This window comes from Scatophagus argus, chromosome 16 (genome assembly GCF_020382885.2).
Source record: "Scatophagus argus isolate fScaArg1 chromosome 16, fScaArg1.pri, whole genome shotgun sequence".
In the NCBI taxonomy this organism is placed as follows: Eukaryota; Metazoa; Chordata; class Actinopteri; family Scatophagidae; genus Scatophagus; species Scatophagus argus.
The window spans coordinates 2,838,388-2,855,392 of NC_058508.1; the positions used below are offsets into that span (position 1 = coordinate 2,838,388).

General features: G+C 40.6%; 1 long non-coding RNA gene across 1 annotated transcript; it reads left to right on the forward strand.

The window, feature by feature from the left end:
• Nucleotides 1-915: 915 nt before the first annotated feature.
• Nucleotides 916-6,012, forward strand: LOC124073877. The gene is made up of 2 exons (XR_006845736.1): nucleotides 916-1,513; nucleotides 4,691-6,012. It is a non-coding gene; the product is annotated as an uncharacterized LOC124073877 (long non-coding RNA).
• The last annotated feature ends 10,993 nt before the right edge of the window (nucleotides 6,013-17,005 follow it).

Consider the following 17,005-nt stretch of genomic DNA (forward strand, 5'->3'; position numbering starts at 1 on the left):
GTTTATTTATTTAGCACCAATTCACAACAAAAGTTATCTCATGACACTTTCCAATTAGAGCAGGTCTAGACCAAACTCTTTAATTAAATTGTAATACAGAGAGCCCAACATTCCCCCTTGAGCAAGCACTTGGCGACAGTGGCGAGGAAAAACTGCCTTTTAGAAGGCAGAAACCTCGGAGCAGACCCCGGCTTTAGGTGGGTGGCCATCTGCCTTGAATGGTTGGGTTGCGAACTTCGTTTGCAGCTCTGTTACAACTATTCTACATATTCTCATGTTTTGATGAGATGAAAACAAAACTCCTGTTCCTTCACTCCTTTTGTGGTAAGGAACGAATTCACTCCTCCTATGACTACATCCTCAACTTTGACTCACGCATTTTTCAGAAACATAGGAATATTTCATAAACTATTCACTTTCTTGGAGCCTAATAGGAGGGGAAATTCCTCAGCAGGCTGCTGCATTCAACGGGACTGTAATTGGATGCAGCCTGGCAGACAGGCCGCCTCGGCCTCCTGAAAGGGCTCTCAAACACGCGTGGTTCTCATTTGTAGCGGCGGTGAAATATGTACGGAGGGAGTTTTAATGGTGCCTGTAGCCTCATTATGAATGAAAAAGAAAGAAAAAGAGCACTAACGAAAAAAGAAGGCAGCCGTCACACCTCGGGGGCGTGGCCTGCCCGTGAACCTCAGACTGCCATTGGCCGCGTAACAGGAAGCGTTTCCAGCCAAAGTCTGCCCCCCACACACACATACACATACTCACACGCAAATGCTTCAACAGCAGTGTCAGAGCAAAGCACACACACACACACAAAGTAAATGATTTCCATCTATTAACTCCACAAAAAGACTGAAATATGGTCAAATCACCGGCGCTCCATCAACTTGCCAGAACAAAATAATGAACTGAACTGAAACGCATGAGAGTGTCGCGCCAGACGCAGCAGCACCAGCTGTGCCTCTGGGATGTCACCTTGGTGTTAGCCGCCGCCAGGTAGGCACGACATACAGCCGTTACCGCAGAGCCTCCATCCAAGGCATAACCCGACAGCTCAGGTCCAGACTGCAGCCTGCAGCTGCACAAGTGTTTGTCAGCCAGTGCGTCACCATCACCACGGTGATCAGGACTGTATCCCGTGGAGGCTCCGGTGCGAGCTCGGCTTCGGGACTGGAGTCTGCTCACCGTTACAGCTACCACCAGCCTGCTCCGTTTGAAGTCCATGAGGGCGGATTCACACTCTCTCACAACCGGATCTGTGACTGCCAAGGAAGTCCCGTCTCACCACCACAGCAGGGCGTGCACCCACAGTCTCAGATACCTCGAGGGTCCTACTGAAGGTAGGAGGAAGAGGAGTGCTGCTGATTCTCCGTGATAGAAGCCAAGAGGAAATAACTGGAAGGAGTAATGGGATGTCTTTCGATTCCGGTCCAAAAAACAGTCGGCTGTAGCAGCAGTGGGAGCACCGATGAGGTCGGTCAGATCGGGGGAGAGCCGGGACCACAAACTCAAGGTATGGGAGAGAGGATGAGAAGAGGCAGAGAGGATGACAGCGGGGAAAAAGGAAAGACGTGAAAGATTAAAAAGGGAAGACAATAAAATGAGCAAGCAAAGTGTATAAAGGGAGGTGCAAAGAAAGGGAGAGCAAGGATAGGAGGGTCGGATAGAGAAAGAAAGGACTGAAGAAAACAAAAGAGGAAGAGACAAACAAACAACAGACGTGGAGGACGTGGAGTGTTCACGGTGTAGCCAAACAGGAGAGGAGAAGACGCGTGAGTGCAGTGAAGTCAGAGCGCTCGGCCGTGGCAGCAGCCGGAGGGGGTGGGTGGTGGGTGGTGGTGGTGGGGGGGTGTTTGGTCTGGAGGCGAGACAAGATCACACTGTCTCCGTCTTTCCTGTCTGCATCACACCGTCTTTCTGACTTCTCTTTATCTCCTTTTATGGCGGGCTCGTAAAGACAAAGAAAGGCATTTTGGTCCACCTCTTCTCTCCATGAGATGAATTTATTGCTGCGCCAGAGTTCAATTGCCCTCTTCCCGTGTCCAGCAGCCGGACAGGAAGGACCGAGTGAGCCGGGCCTGCTGTGGGGACACACACACACACACACACACACTTTTGTTTGTATCCTGACAAAAAGCAAACGCAGCGGTGTTTGCCCCTGTCCCTCTGGTCTGTTTCGGCACGCACAACAAACTGAAGGGACGTATTTGCTGCTCCATGGAAGCTTTTTCTTTATTCTTCAAAAGTTCTTCAAAAGGCGCTGAATGAAGAATGGAATCCTATCTCACATTAACAATGAAACTAAAAATAACGGCAGGCATTTCGCTGTGTGGATCTGGAAAATAAATAAAATGGAATTATGAACACAGTGCAGCTACTTCCGGTTGCCTGTTCGTTCCCTACACAACAACAAAGACAGCACACACACATTAGAACCCTCTGCTCGGAGCTCATCATTACGGATCACATGAGCTTTATTTTATCTTCTAAAGAGGTGAATTATTCATTTTAACTAACCGTAGATTTTGTTAAAACTTTATACTCTCACATCTAAACATCAGTTCTGTCATGCTTTGTGTTACAGGCCGCGCAGCAGCAGCGTTAGGCCGATTTATATTCGCCCTGACGTTGTAATTTGCAGGGTATTTTACGAGATGAAAAAAAAAGGATATGTGTTTTCATAGCTGACTATAGTTTTAAGATTTAGTTTTATTGTATAATTTCAATATTTTCGCATAGAGCTTTGATTTAAGTCTGAACTAATAAGCCATACACTGTAGGATTTTATCTGTCCGGACCAAATGAATTCAAATAGAAGCCTTGTGGAGCAGACAAACGGTGTGCTTATGATCTTTTCTGCTGTAACCTGGGATCTATGCGCGTGATCTGAGACAGAAAGCAGAAATGTCACGTTGATATCGTATTTCCCTCCGTGGGAAAGAAGGAGTGTCATAGTAAATTATGATTATTAAGCCACGGGTTTAGGTCTAGAATGAAACAAAGACGCGTAAATTGAGGTTTAACATCAGCCGTGCTGCTCTCAGCTGTGAGGCCCGCTCTGCTCTGCAGGAGCGTTCCTGCGGGAGATGAAGAGGCCGAACGCTTTCCTTTCCTGGCTGAACACGGCGAGTTCATGTATGAATCTTAGCATGTGGGAGCAAAGCGATTCTAATAACGTTTCACTAACTGCTCCAGACAGAGAGAGGGAGAATTCTGCGGAAGGTTACCGTGTGTGAGACCATCTTAGTGGGAGACGTCACCAACAAAGGCTGGAGCCTTTCATTGTCACAACATGCCAAGTTTGATATTATCACCACGTCACGCATGGACACAGCCGCTGAGCAGGCTCAGATGACTTTTTCTTTTTTTTTTTCATTTTGCAAAAGGCGATTTCTGTGATGCCTCGTTGCTTATGCTATGAGTCTCTCATGTGTCAATAAATTAACTCTTCATTAGGTTAATTTTAGTGCGATTGTTGTAGTTTAGCTTTATCCTTTATCCTTCTATGTAACTGCATGAATATTTCATTTTTGTCCTCTGCTATGATGATGATTATTATTATTAACGTTATTACAATTTCTATAACAATAATAATAATAATAATAATAATTTTATATCATCTTATATTTATAGTTAATATTAAATAGCCTGATAATGAAACGTCACAGAAGGTTGCTCTAAATACACAATAATGACTCCTCTGTTCCACTTCTTCTTTATTCGTTTGTGTTTTTGCTAACTTGCTTTAACAAACAAGGCCTCATCAGAATCTTTCTTGGCAGTGTTTCGAGACCAGCTCTCACTCTGAAAACACTCCGCGAGTCTGTTTCAACAGCGTGTTTAGAATGTCTTCAAATGTCCGCGTACAAAGCACGTTACAAATGTCCCGTCGCAGTACGCGGTGTGCATGGAAGTTTACAGCAGATTCACACGTTCATACACTGCACTTTCGTGGTAGGAGCATTTTTTTAGACTACTGCTCACACAGAAAACATAAGACACACACACACACACACACACACATAACACTTTTAGGAAATACTACACCGGTGATGTTCATATTGAGCAAATCCGACACTACTACAACCCTAACCACTTGCCGGCCTGGATTCAGTTACAGTATGGTAATAACAATATCAACAACAACAACAATAACTAGAAAGGAACTCAGAGAGCGCGGACCTCCGCCAAGGCCAACAGCCACTCTTGTCCGCAGGGCCAAATGTCCAAGCTCGCAATAATGAAATAAAAAAACCAAAAACAACAACAACAAAAAAACAATGTTATGTGTTCTTCTTTAACACCCATCCACCACAAACTACACAAAGCCTCAGTAGGTGTTGCAGACCTAATCATAATAATAATAATAATAATAATCATGACAATATTATCATTCTAGTAGTATTTATGTATGTATAGCCTTCCCGTGTGTCGATCCAGTACTAACATTAAAAGTGCCTGATTGCTGAGATCTCACGAATAATTTCATAGTTGGCATCATTTTCTCGTCTAACCTTCTTTTTACCGTCACCACAAAAACCTAACGCATATTTAAAATAGAAACCACTGGCCCATATTTCTCCAGGATGATAAGCTCTGCAACCTCTCTCTCTTTTAAAAAGCTCTTCTTTTCCGCTTTCAGTAAGAAAAGATGTGACAGCTGTGTGTCTCCCCATCCATCCTTTTGCAGATGAGCCCGGTCGGCTCCCGCGGTCCCGGCGGCGGACTGGCCGACCGTCGGCGCAGTGTTGTCGGGCAGAGCCGACAGGAAGAAGCGCTCGTCCTTGAAGCAAGCACAGGACCGTGCAGCTGGACAACTCAGAGCGAAGCATTCATCGCGCCGACCTGTCCATCCAACCGACAGGTGAAGATGTGTTTTTTTTGTTTGTTTGTTTGTTTTGTCTTTACAGAACCGGAGGATGAAGATGAAGAGGCAGCTGTGTAAGGGGAGCTGCGGGTCGTGCGGCGTCAGCTCAACATATGACGGACTGAAGAGGACCAAGTGAAACACCAAAACGCAAAGAGGATGACGAAGACGGCGGTGTGAGATGTGATTAACTGAACGTGTTACGTTGCGGTTTTACAAACCTTTGTGGGCGCGCGAGCACACACACACACACACACAGTTTACACACAATGGCTTGAGATGCAACGCTGGCCGTTTGGCATGACATCAGTCATTTGATCAAAGCCTAAATATTATGTCGTCAGACAGGATATCCTAAACTTCTTATACTTTATTGTTTATTTAAGGGGCATAGTGGAGAGAGGACAGTTAGACGGGGCCTCACGGAGATAAATCATCACGTGAATATAAGCGTTCGGAGATCCTGGCTGACACTTCCAGATGAAGACGTGCTCATTTTTGATTATGAAGATAAAAGCCAGACATTTTTAATGCGGACTCTTGCGCTGGGCTGAGGTGTGTCGGCCGAGAAGGAGGAGGAGACGGCTTCAGAAGAACATTTTAGGCTTCATATACTGGTGGGTGGGACACTGACCTGTTGTTTTGACGGCTTTTCTGATTCCCTTTCTTGTGTTCCAGCACCTCCATACACCGTCTTTCCCAATATAAATCCAAAGCGCTTTGTACTTAACCTCATTAAATTATATTTGACTTTCATCTCCCATCCAGACAACGTGGACTCAGTCCGCCTGTCTTCATCTAATGGTGAGTGTGTGCCTTTTTTTTCTGTGCATCAGACAGGAGGTTGTTGAGTAAAAGGCCACTGATTGTTTACAGTATGATGGCTGCCGATTTGCAGTGGTGGCTATTTATTATTCATTCACTCATGTCTGAAAGACGTGAAGGAAGCAGGGCTGTAGCCAGAAAGGTCACAGTGCACCATTGTTTAATTATTTGGATTTTTCACATTTTATGTCTTAAATCGACATTTTAGTTTCTGTGAATTTTACTTCCCAACATGTAAATAGTTTCAAAGCCTTCTTAAAATTCTGGACTAGTCTTCTATTAGCCTCATACATAAAAATATGAGAGAATTGATTGATATATATATAAAAAAAAAATACCCGGCATCTTTAAACCTAACAAGACCTGTTCCTTTCCTCATGTGTGTTAAAGTGGGATGCGGATCTGAAGAAATACTGAGAGCAAAGACAATATCTGAACTTTTTTAGACACGTTTCCACTGGTTAAAAAAAAATATATAATTATGTTTTAACCATATCCATTATCCATTCAAGACATCATCAACATGCATTTCAACATATTAGGTACTCATCACAAAACAAATTTTAAAAAGCTAACATACGCATAAATACAGAAATAAATGCATACTGGCTACATTTCAGGATGAAAAATGTGAAATTGCAAAATGTGCTCTTTAAATATTCTAGTTTGGCCAAACCCACAGATTATTAATTATTTAGCTAAGCAGTCAAAAATAAATACAAAATTCATACATTTTTAATTGAGGAATGTAAAGTCTCCCCAAGGTTGCTAAGACCCATAAATTCATAAAAAAAAATATAATAAATAAATAGATAATACAGGGGACATAATGTCAGTCAGTGCACCAAATGGAAGCTACAATCCTGCAAGGCATGTCTGTAGATCTAACCCTTCCAGATTTGTGATGGATTTTATTTATTTATTTATTTTTTGTGAAAAGAACAGTTAATTTTTGTGTAAACGTTGTAAAGCGGATCTCCTGTCTGGATGACTGAAGCCTTTTCCTGTTTTTACCATGACACATCCCTTTAATAAAGTGCTGTGATTTCTACTGCTGCAGGGGCCTACATTAGAAACAGCCTTAGTCAGCCAAGTCTTACAAAAGTTCCATAAAGGAAGCTAATTTAATCATTCGGACTCCTGAATTCTTTTTTCAACTGAAATATGGACTGTATTATAATGATATTTTAAATGTTGATAATTCTGAGTGTTTCTTATTTTAAACACATTGGAACTCCATAATTATGTCATGCTATAATTATGTATTTAGCTTGCCTCCATGACTGTCATATTCCCTCTTTCCCAAATCAAAATTGGCAGCTGTAATACAACTCGACATAAACCAGTCTTCATGTCATAGATAGTTCAGCTGTGACACACAGGCGAAGCTGTATGAACAGGTTTATGTTTCATCAGGTACACTGGGTCTCATATGTTGCCCATGAGGCTGTGTTTTATTTTTAAAACATTTTTTTATCTATATTACCGTAAACAACATTAAATAAGCAGAATAGTTAGTCAGAATCGAGGCTCGTGCTGACCTTCTCTGTAAAAGACATGGCACAACAAGCAGAAATGAGTACAAACTGCAGTTGTGTTAATACCAGCACTCACATATCATCAGAGAGTCACAGCAACAGTCTGATAAAATTCATATCATATTCATACAAGCGGACTCCGCATCTCTACTGATTTGTGCTTTTATAGTAGATTTTCCAGCTTCTTCCAGTTTGTGGGAAACATGTTAGCAGTTCTACTGATGTAATATTTCCTGTGAGAACTTTTTAACTTCTATTTCGGATTTTTAACGAGTTCCACTTCCTGTTCATGCAAGCTGAAAACGCAAGAGATGCAGATGGTTCGGGGCACTTCCTTTAGACAAAGAGAGGCAGAGACAAAAGACTTTTGTTGTGTTTTAATCGCTGCACGATGAAAAGATCAATATAAAGCTTTATTCGCTAATAATTTGCTAAAGAAGAAGATAGTTTTCACATGCATTTTTGAATGGTGCTCCTGTTCATCTAAGATTCGCTACCAGATTACAGCATTAGCACTAATAACAGCAGTATCGGTTTTATTTAGAACATCAAATCTGCTTGGCTGCATCCACAAAGTCTGCATAATAGCTCTGCCTAAAGCATCAGATACCCTTCTGTTATATCAGCAACAGATGCACTGATGGGGCTGCAGTAAATAGCCTCTGTTGTCTCCGAATTTTTCTTTATAGACACTACATCAACTAGTTTTCTGTTTTCTGCAGGTTAAATGTTAAAGGCAGCAACTGAAGAGTGGAGTCAGCACTAAAAATTCATCTTATGCTACGCATTTATGTTACGAAATTGAAATGAGATGTTGAAAGCACTTCGAGTGTATTCTAGGGTAAGGGTATGAGATCGTACTGCAGTTGGAAATCTCAACGAGGATACGATGAGTCAGCAACAGATCCATGTTCCTCATCCTGACCATCACACTGTTTCATCGCAAATGCAACACTCCAAGTAGTTATGTTGCATGAGAGGTGACCCAGGGGGCTTCTATGTGGAGCTTTGATCAGGAACACATGGCTGAACTTCCTTTGCTGCTGCAATAGCCAGCTGCTGTCCGTTTGTTAGGAGCACAGAGGAGACGAGGAAAAGAACAGAGCAAAGGAAAGCTGACTGTGATTCGGTGAGAAAAAATACAGCAAATAAAGAGAGCAGAGTGGGGCAGGCAGGAGAGAACACAACGAAATAAACATGGAGAGGAAATGTAAGAAGAGAAGAGAGAAAATATTAATAAAGGAAGGAGAGCGGACAGCCTTGGTTCCCAGATTGCAGGTCTGCAGGCGCCATGTTGAGACAGCAACATTTCTGCAGCGCCACACTGTCTCCTGTCTCATCTCAGTCCTGTCTGCCTCCCTGTCTGTCTGCATGTCTCTTTCCTCTCCCCATCTGTCTCTCTCTCCCACCTTTACTTTTTATCACAGGGGTAATTGACCAACTCGTTTATTGGTGGTTGGAGGAAGTGGAGAAGGCAGTTGTACTAGTGGTGTATATTACTGCATAGTGTGGTTTTACGGCTGCCTTATTGCCCCTTATTGCCTATTGGTGGTCAACAAAAGACACTCCAAAGGATGGTCTGCGCCTTCTGGAAAGTCTGTCTTCTTTGTCGTCCTTCCTGTCTGTCTCAGTCCCATTTGATGGTTAACTTTGTCTTCTTGGAGACTAAACACATGACTTTTTTTTTTTTATCTCTTTTTCACAGAGATCCTGATCTTCATGCACAAAACCATGGCCTGAAATGATTCAAATTAAATTCTTATATTCAGTCCACCTCAGGCCCTTTCTGCTTTCTCACAAGGTTCACTTTGCTGCTTGATACAAGGCAAGAGGAACAGCTCAGAAGGTTTTCCAAACTTCTTTTAGCATCGGGGTCACGCAGTTGGATATTCATTAAGCCAAGCAGGAACCTGGTGCTGAAGGGATTTTACTTGTTAGATATGATTTACTACAGCAGTCTGACCTCCTGCTGCTGGATTCAGTCACATGCACTCTAATTGTTTGATTATAACCAGAGGATGGCTATACTTCCAGTCTTGCAACTGTCACACTTGTGTTACCATTAAACTGTAATTCAGTTAACATGGATTTGCATTTGTCAATCTTTCAGATGAGGTGGATGTGAGGTGGATGCAAAACAGAACGTGTCAATCCGAGCAACAGAGTCAGCCATGAAAAGTTTAAACTGGTAAAAGAATCTGGTGCTACAAGTAATAGAGTTTGTGCTAATATCTTCTACTGGACTCCTTCAATTCCCTCCCATGTTCTTGTATCCTGTAGCCTGAAGGCTCCATTCCTAACAGGTATTAAAGGCAGACTGTGGTTTATTGTCAGAATTTTCTATTGATTGTTGAGGTCATTTGGACTACCTTCAAGAACAACATACTTACCAAGTTAAAGGAATAGTTCACTCAAAAATAAAAATTCAGTCATTATTTACTCATCCTCATGCCAATGGATAGTCGAGTGAACTTTCTTAGTCCACAAAACATTTCTAGAGCTTCATAATCAAACATTCTTGAAGTATTCTTGTAAATAACAAAAGCAGATGGAGACTTGTTTTGAAAAGTAACGTACAGCACAAGATAAACCTCCTGTAAATCTCCTGAAGATTGGAGATGCCAAATTAATTCGAAAAGATCTTATTTACATCCACATCTTATCTGTACAGACTGTATAGACAACATCTTCAAATAATGCACTTTTTGAATTAACTGTTCCGTCAATTGCTATGATTATGATCATCCGACAGTTACTATACTGACAGTATGCTCTGATTTGGCCAAAGTGTAGCATGTAGTATGCAATAGCCAAACAAAAGTAAAATTTGCAGTATGCCTATCTGCAGTATCGGATGTCATACATATTCCGGAAAAAATCTCCATTTTGTATTTGACCAGTCCATCTCATGTACTTTGTTCCACAATGCAAAGCGTTGGAAAGGTCACCACAATCAGTCAGGACCGTGACAGAAAGTTTTTTTTTTGTTTTTTTTATGTTATTTCATACTTTAAAAATAAATTTACATATGAGAATTTTAGAGATGTCAACTGTGTAGAATTGGACAACTGGCAGTTTTGCTAAAGACAGCAAATGAAACCGTGCTCCAACATTTTCAGAGGTGAGTAGCTGAGAAAGGGGTAGCTATAGCTAGCCAGGCAACCAGTCACGCTCACAGACCACTGCAGCCTTTAAGAATAACAAGAATAATGTTATACTCACAAAGCAACACAAATAACTATTTCCAAATGCAGTGACATCATGCAAAGAAGCAGCAGTGAAGCCAGTTCCTTCCAGCCAAAGGACCTTAGTGAAGGTCAGATATTCTTCAGACACTTTCTAGATTTCTTCATAAAGGACACATTACTTCCTGCATTGCCAATGAGCATCCAATAAGGATGTCATTCCTGACATACTGTGCTGTGATGATAGGGGCGTCCAGTCAGAAAATGCTCACGTGGATCTTCAGTGACTAATGCTGTATTATGAGAGCTTGTTTTAGTGTCATGTCCTCTATTTTAGATATCATCCCAAAGATGTAGTTTTAACACAGCATCTAAATTCTGTTTCAGATCATTTGTACCTACTGTTGTCTCCTGAACCAGAATACTGTCTTTCTGTTCCCTTTGCAGTTTTGTTCACTCACACAACCACAAGTACAGTCACTGGATTGAGTTGTGTGGTGTAGGTAGTTTCAAGTTGTTGGGCTGGATGCTTGAGATCACAGGAACCTGAAACTGCCTGAATCACACCAGCCTCAATTGCACATCTACAAGCCAGCAGACGACAGAGGAGAAAATCAAGCACTCCCAGCTCTAATTAATGCTGCTAAACCGACAATCTAATGGATAAAACAAACTGTAGCATTTTCATATTAGTTGCTTTCTCAAAACACATGTGAATCAATAACACATGTTTGAATTTGAAATTGAAAATGGTAGCATGGTGGTATTTCTGCTGCTGCATCAGCGGCTTCAATAAATATTGTCTTTGTATCAAGCAAGGTGTTTCCAAAACTCTTAGTATTTTTTTCTCTGGTGTATTCGGATACCCTTTTCAATGGCATTAAAATTCAGTTTTGGAGTTTGTCAGTTATCTAACCAGCTAGCAAGCTAGTTAACTTGCTAACTTTAACTTTTAGGTTAGTCTTTTAAGTGAATGTGATCTTCACTCCAAAATCAAAAATACATAGTTTCCTCTTAACTGTAGTGTTAACCATTTACAAAGGAATGGTGAGATAGAGATGTCTTTCAGTGATTCAGTCTACTCAGCTTAAAGTGAGTCATGGCTCTGCTGAGGCTGTCAAACTCTGAGGTGCAACAAATCTAACAGGAGATTAAGAAAGATGTCAATCAACAACAGTCTTAAGTCAAAAAAAAGTGAAAATTTCATGACAAAACTGGACTTACACACACCAGGGTCCATGCATTTTTTGTGTGAAATAATAAAATTTAATAAAATAAAAATTACTTGCAGCCATTTGTTACAATGAATTGCTTTGTACATTTCTTTTGCATTAGATTTGAGGTTGTGCCCTTGCGACATCCATATTAAAAATATGTTTACTTTGCTTTAGGTGTTTGTCCTGGATTTATTGTTGTTGTGGGTACATGCTTTTGTTAGACTACATCCACATAAATGTCTCATTTTGGGTCCTCACAATGTAATATATAGATTTATAATATATATGTTATATATAGATCTGTATTTGCGGGGAATACAATTCATGTGCTTTTCTCTGAGAGAGAGAAGAGAAGGTTAATATCAGTTTTATGCCTCTGTGTTAAGTACTTAGTTTATGTCAGGGTGTGGTTAATCTTGGGTTGTGGTTGTGCTTGGTTTAAAGCTGGGGTTGGTTAAGTTGGAAAAATGAGCAAGAGTGACTAGGTTTTTAAAGTAACCAACTGAACAAATTCCAGCCCCTCCCTTCAGTCCTCCCTACAAATCTACTCATCTGAAACACATGAACATGCACTGCCTGACTTCACTGACTGCCCCATCGCCCCAGCTGAAAGATATGTGTGAGTGGTGGGTTGGCTACATTCAAGTTCTCTTGAGTTTTTTTACTCTAATAAATACATTAAGAAAAACAACTCTGTTTTAACAGTCAGTCTGAAAAGGCTAGCTGGCCCAGCAGTTACTGTTCACTGTTATGTGTGTGTGCCTCATGCTAACTGACTAGCTGCTGAACATCTATTATTCTGTTGTTGCTCACTGCTTTGTGGGACTTGGCTAGCTGCTGAACAAGCCTGTTGTCACTCCTGCAGCAACACTCATTCTTCTATTCCAGAATGAATATCAGTCGACTATCTAACGTAAAACCAACCTCAGAGTGGTTGGGAAAGCGCAGCCCATTGTTTTCATCCAAATGGTATCCAATTACATGATGTCTCATTCACATGAAAGAAAGCACTTGAAAATATCATAATGAATGTAAACAATGGACAATCCAATCACGTCCAAACTTGTCTGTTCAATAATTTCATTCAAGCCAAATGAAATGGCACAATGTGTTGATTAATAAGCCTGAGAGGTTTTGGTAGTTTTATTTTTTCCACTTTGGACACAACCAAGTTAGTTATTTCCTCCTGCTTCTAATCTTTATGCTAAGCTAGGCTAACCATGTCCTTACTCTAGCTGTCTAATTTACCTCCTTGAACCTCACTGCTGTGCAAGTACGTCCATAATTTTGCAAACAAACTGTCCAAACCCATTGAACTATTTTTTTCAAATATATTTTTGGTGTATACATCTCTGAGATGGTGTCAGAGTATCAAGAATATTTGCTTTTGCTACAGTGCAAATACTGTTGGCTTCTTGAGTCTTTGGTTTGGATATTTTCAGTAGGAAACTCATACAACTTCAGTGAATAGCTCAGTGTACATGTATGCACATTATGTCAAACTGTCATAGTGGAGCAGGATCATTTTTGCGGTTTTAACAACCCACCTGATCAGGTGTTTGGCATGCGGTCAGGATTTGTGCTTTTGAGGTAAAGTATTTCTGCAAGACAAATAATTGGCTAATTGAGAAAGATAAGAAGTTTGAATACCATATATGCAGGGAAGAAAAATCTTTGCGAGTACACTGTGGACAAGGCCTGAAGCTACTGACTGAATGAGGTGAGTGTAGGGTGACACACTTCAGCTTTCATAAATACAAACAACAGCTCACCCTCAGGAAAAAGATTAACGATGCAACGAATCCTTTGCCAAATATACAAACCAAATATACATTTACGTGCATGTATGTATATGCATGTAAAGACATACATAAAGTAATAATGTACACCAAGATATGCATATAAATAGAAACACAGTATATGCAAGACACATGCAATGTTCATATCATGCAACTGCTAAATTAGGGCACAGACACCTTTTGCAGATCACTTCAAGCAGTTATGTTTCCCAAAGCAGTGCGCTTATCCTTCTGGCCTCGGGCAATAGGCAATGGCTTCTGTGAAGTAATAACATTTTTTGAATAAATGCAAATATAGAGAGCTTCAAAGGGAAGCTGCTTAACAGTTAGTGTAGGCTACTTGGCTTCAGAAACCTTCTTCCAGAATCATTGTATCTTTGGATATTAACATTAAAAATGCATGAGTGTACATTTTACCTTAGATTCAAATTATTAAAACACATTCAACAAATAAATTCTGATGTATCATTAGATTATGCTTCCCAGAAGTTCTTCCACCACTGGCCTACACACATTAAGAGGACTGGAGCCGAGTGCTGCAGTTCTCTCACTTGTTAAGCTGCCATTTTACCTGTGTAAACACACTAAATTAAACTGTGTGGAGTACACTGCCTGGCTCAAGCTTACACTTTCTAAGCTCTCAGGGTTAAGCATGTTTAAAAGGGATTTGTCTCTAAAATAAAAGTTTGGTGAACACAAATATAAAATGACTGTGTGGGGTCAGGTGGAATTGGCCATCCCTCCTCCTCGCGCGCCCTCCGTAGTGCTGTGGTCATAAACTCTGCCCGTATTCATTTTAAAACATAATTTGTTTTATGAAGTTCAGTGTGCTGCCATGAAGCTGTAAATCTCTTCTCTCTCTTTCTCTCCTGTGTCAGTGGCGGAGGGTTTCTGTATAATTTGCAGTGCATTTAATAGCACATTAACATTTAGCAGCCACAGTTCACTGTCTGGCTGCTTTCTGGCGCCAGGACAGCAGCATGTACAAGCTCCGCGTTTTCTCAAAATTACATCAAATGCAGCACATGGATTGTTGCTGACATACAGACTATAAATGAAGCAGTTCATTGTAAAAGCTCATGGAGCATTTTATGGAAATCCGCTAGTGTTTAATCCTTACTTCAATGAACACAGATAACTATATTACAAATTAATATGTTGTATTATGTTGTATTCCTGAGTTTGTGCTTCAGTATCATCTTATCATACATCATGATAATGAGGTTTTTACCTTTAGAAATATGGTAAGCTCAATAGTGTGCTCCCTATGATTTTCAATAGACAGTTTAGTTTTCTGCAAAAAAAAAAAAACAATGAGGTACTGATTTTCACCTTCAAGTCAGTGGCATTGGCACAAAATGAAAAATGAGTGTAGTTTTTTTTCATACATACTGTAGTTCAAAACTTTATGGGTCTGTGATGGATTTATGGATAGTAATTGGACCCAAACTTAAAGGGATACTCCAGTAATTTTACATGAGAGTCAGGTTGCTCGTCATGTAGAGCCATACTCAGCCTGTTGTGGATGTGGGCAGGGACAGAACAGAGCTACTGAGAATGAAAGAAACCAGTTTTAGTCAGGGAATACAGTACCAAAATGTTTTTTTTCTGCCAGGTTTGGCTCTCAGCATCCCACTGCTGAGCGTTCTGTAAACTCTGCTCAGGCCTCTGGAGGCAGGGATTGACTGATGGCCGATTTCCTTCTCGCTCCTCTTTGACTCCAGACTCTTCTCTGTTCAGCCAATGTGGATGTGAATGCCATGAAATACTCTTAAAGCTGAGGGTGAGACATCTAACCTAATATTCATTGCTTCTGTTCATCAGTTATTACTTGATACACAGAAAATCTGCCTCTGATATGGATGCTCATCCTTCCCATCATTTAAAAAAAATATATACATTTCTCTTTTTTGTACTGGTACTGTACTGCACTAGCAGTCATCAGAGCTTTACACATCACACACTGAATACCCCAAATGAAATTTGTTAATAAAAAAAGAATAGCTGCATATGAACTCAAAAGTTTGTATCAACTACATTTTTTCAGCAAGGCTTTTGCACCATGTGACAAATGACTTTCATGTAAGCACTTGAGTCCCTCTAGATCACTCAATATACTGATCACAGTATCAGTATCACCAAAAACCCACTGATGAAACCCAACTCCAAAATCCTCCTGGGTCACGCCAGTCTGAGTTTGCACAATTAAGGGTTCAGGCAATATCCCCATCACTGTAAAACATCTGCTTCAAACATAACACCAAAAAAATCTTAGCTACATGTTCGATTCCTATGTGGTGTTGTGTCTTTGGCATAAATAAAGTTAATAGGGAATTAAATAGTAGTGGAATGTAACATTACTACCGACAATTAAAACTTTGAATTCAGACTTTAAACTGTGCCATTCATTGTCCTTAAAACCTACTACATTCGTTCTACATAGCTGTTAGCAAGAAACTGTTGCAACAAATAGAATAAATTACATGAACTAGCAGCAGTTGCTACCTTATTCGTCATCAGGGGACTCGAGGGACCAACAGAGTCAGGTTAGAAAAACTTCCGGAAGCATAGCTGATCCGCCTTAGCTGGATCAGGCTGTAACCAACTGAGTGTGCAGGACTCAAAGCAGCAAATAAATCCAGATCCACAGGAGTCGTGACTGTAACCGACTGAGCCAAGTCAGTGCGCAGGATTCACAGCACCAAACAGATCTGGACCCTCAAGACTAGTGACTGTAATCAAGGGTCAGTGAAATCTTGGTTACAGTCATAAGTCCCGTGGATCCGGATCTGTTTGGTGCTCCGAGTCCTGCACACTCACTCAGGTCAGTTGGTTACATCCTGATCCGACTGAGCCAGATCAGCTATGTTTTCCTGCTATGTCAGGTTGTTCTAACTTTCTGAATCTCCTGACTAATATTGCAATAGCATTTTTGCTGATTTCAGAATGTTATTTGGAACACTATTTGAAATAGAATAATGACTGTTAGGATAACAGTCAGCCTTGCTGTATGAGCACCTTACAGGCATATACACAAAGGCAGAAACTCAAGGCCATCCAACACCATCCTTATCTTACTGAGTGGATGATGGACTACCTCCTTAGGGAACCACCATATGTAAGGATGCAGAATTCCATGTCAGATAAGCTTCTGAGCAGCACCGGGGATCCCAGGTAACCATTCCCAAATGTTCCTCTTCATTCTCTATTCCCCAGATTTCCAACAAGACACTGCCTCATTAAAACAACTGCAGACCAACACAACAACTTACAGTAACACTTCACATATACATGTAAGCATTTATAATACTCACATATGCACTACATGACATAAACACACATAACCAATCATAAATGTTAGTTTTGTTCATGCATCTTTCCTGATAAAAATACAACACTTGCCATCCAAATGTCAAATTCTGCATAAAACCTTAAGTTTACATATTTTCTGTATAATTTTCTGTATAACTAGATTGCGACTATTCTCATGTTGTGCAAATTCTCCTGTTGTGCAATGAATGTCTTATCTGCTAACAAGCATCTTGTGTCATTGATAATAATAAACCTAATAGAA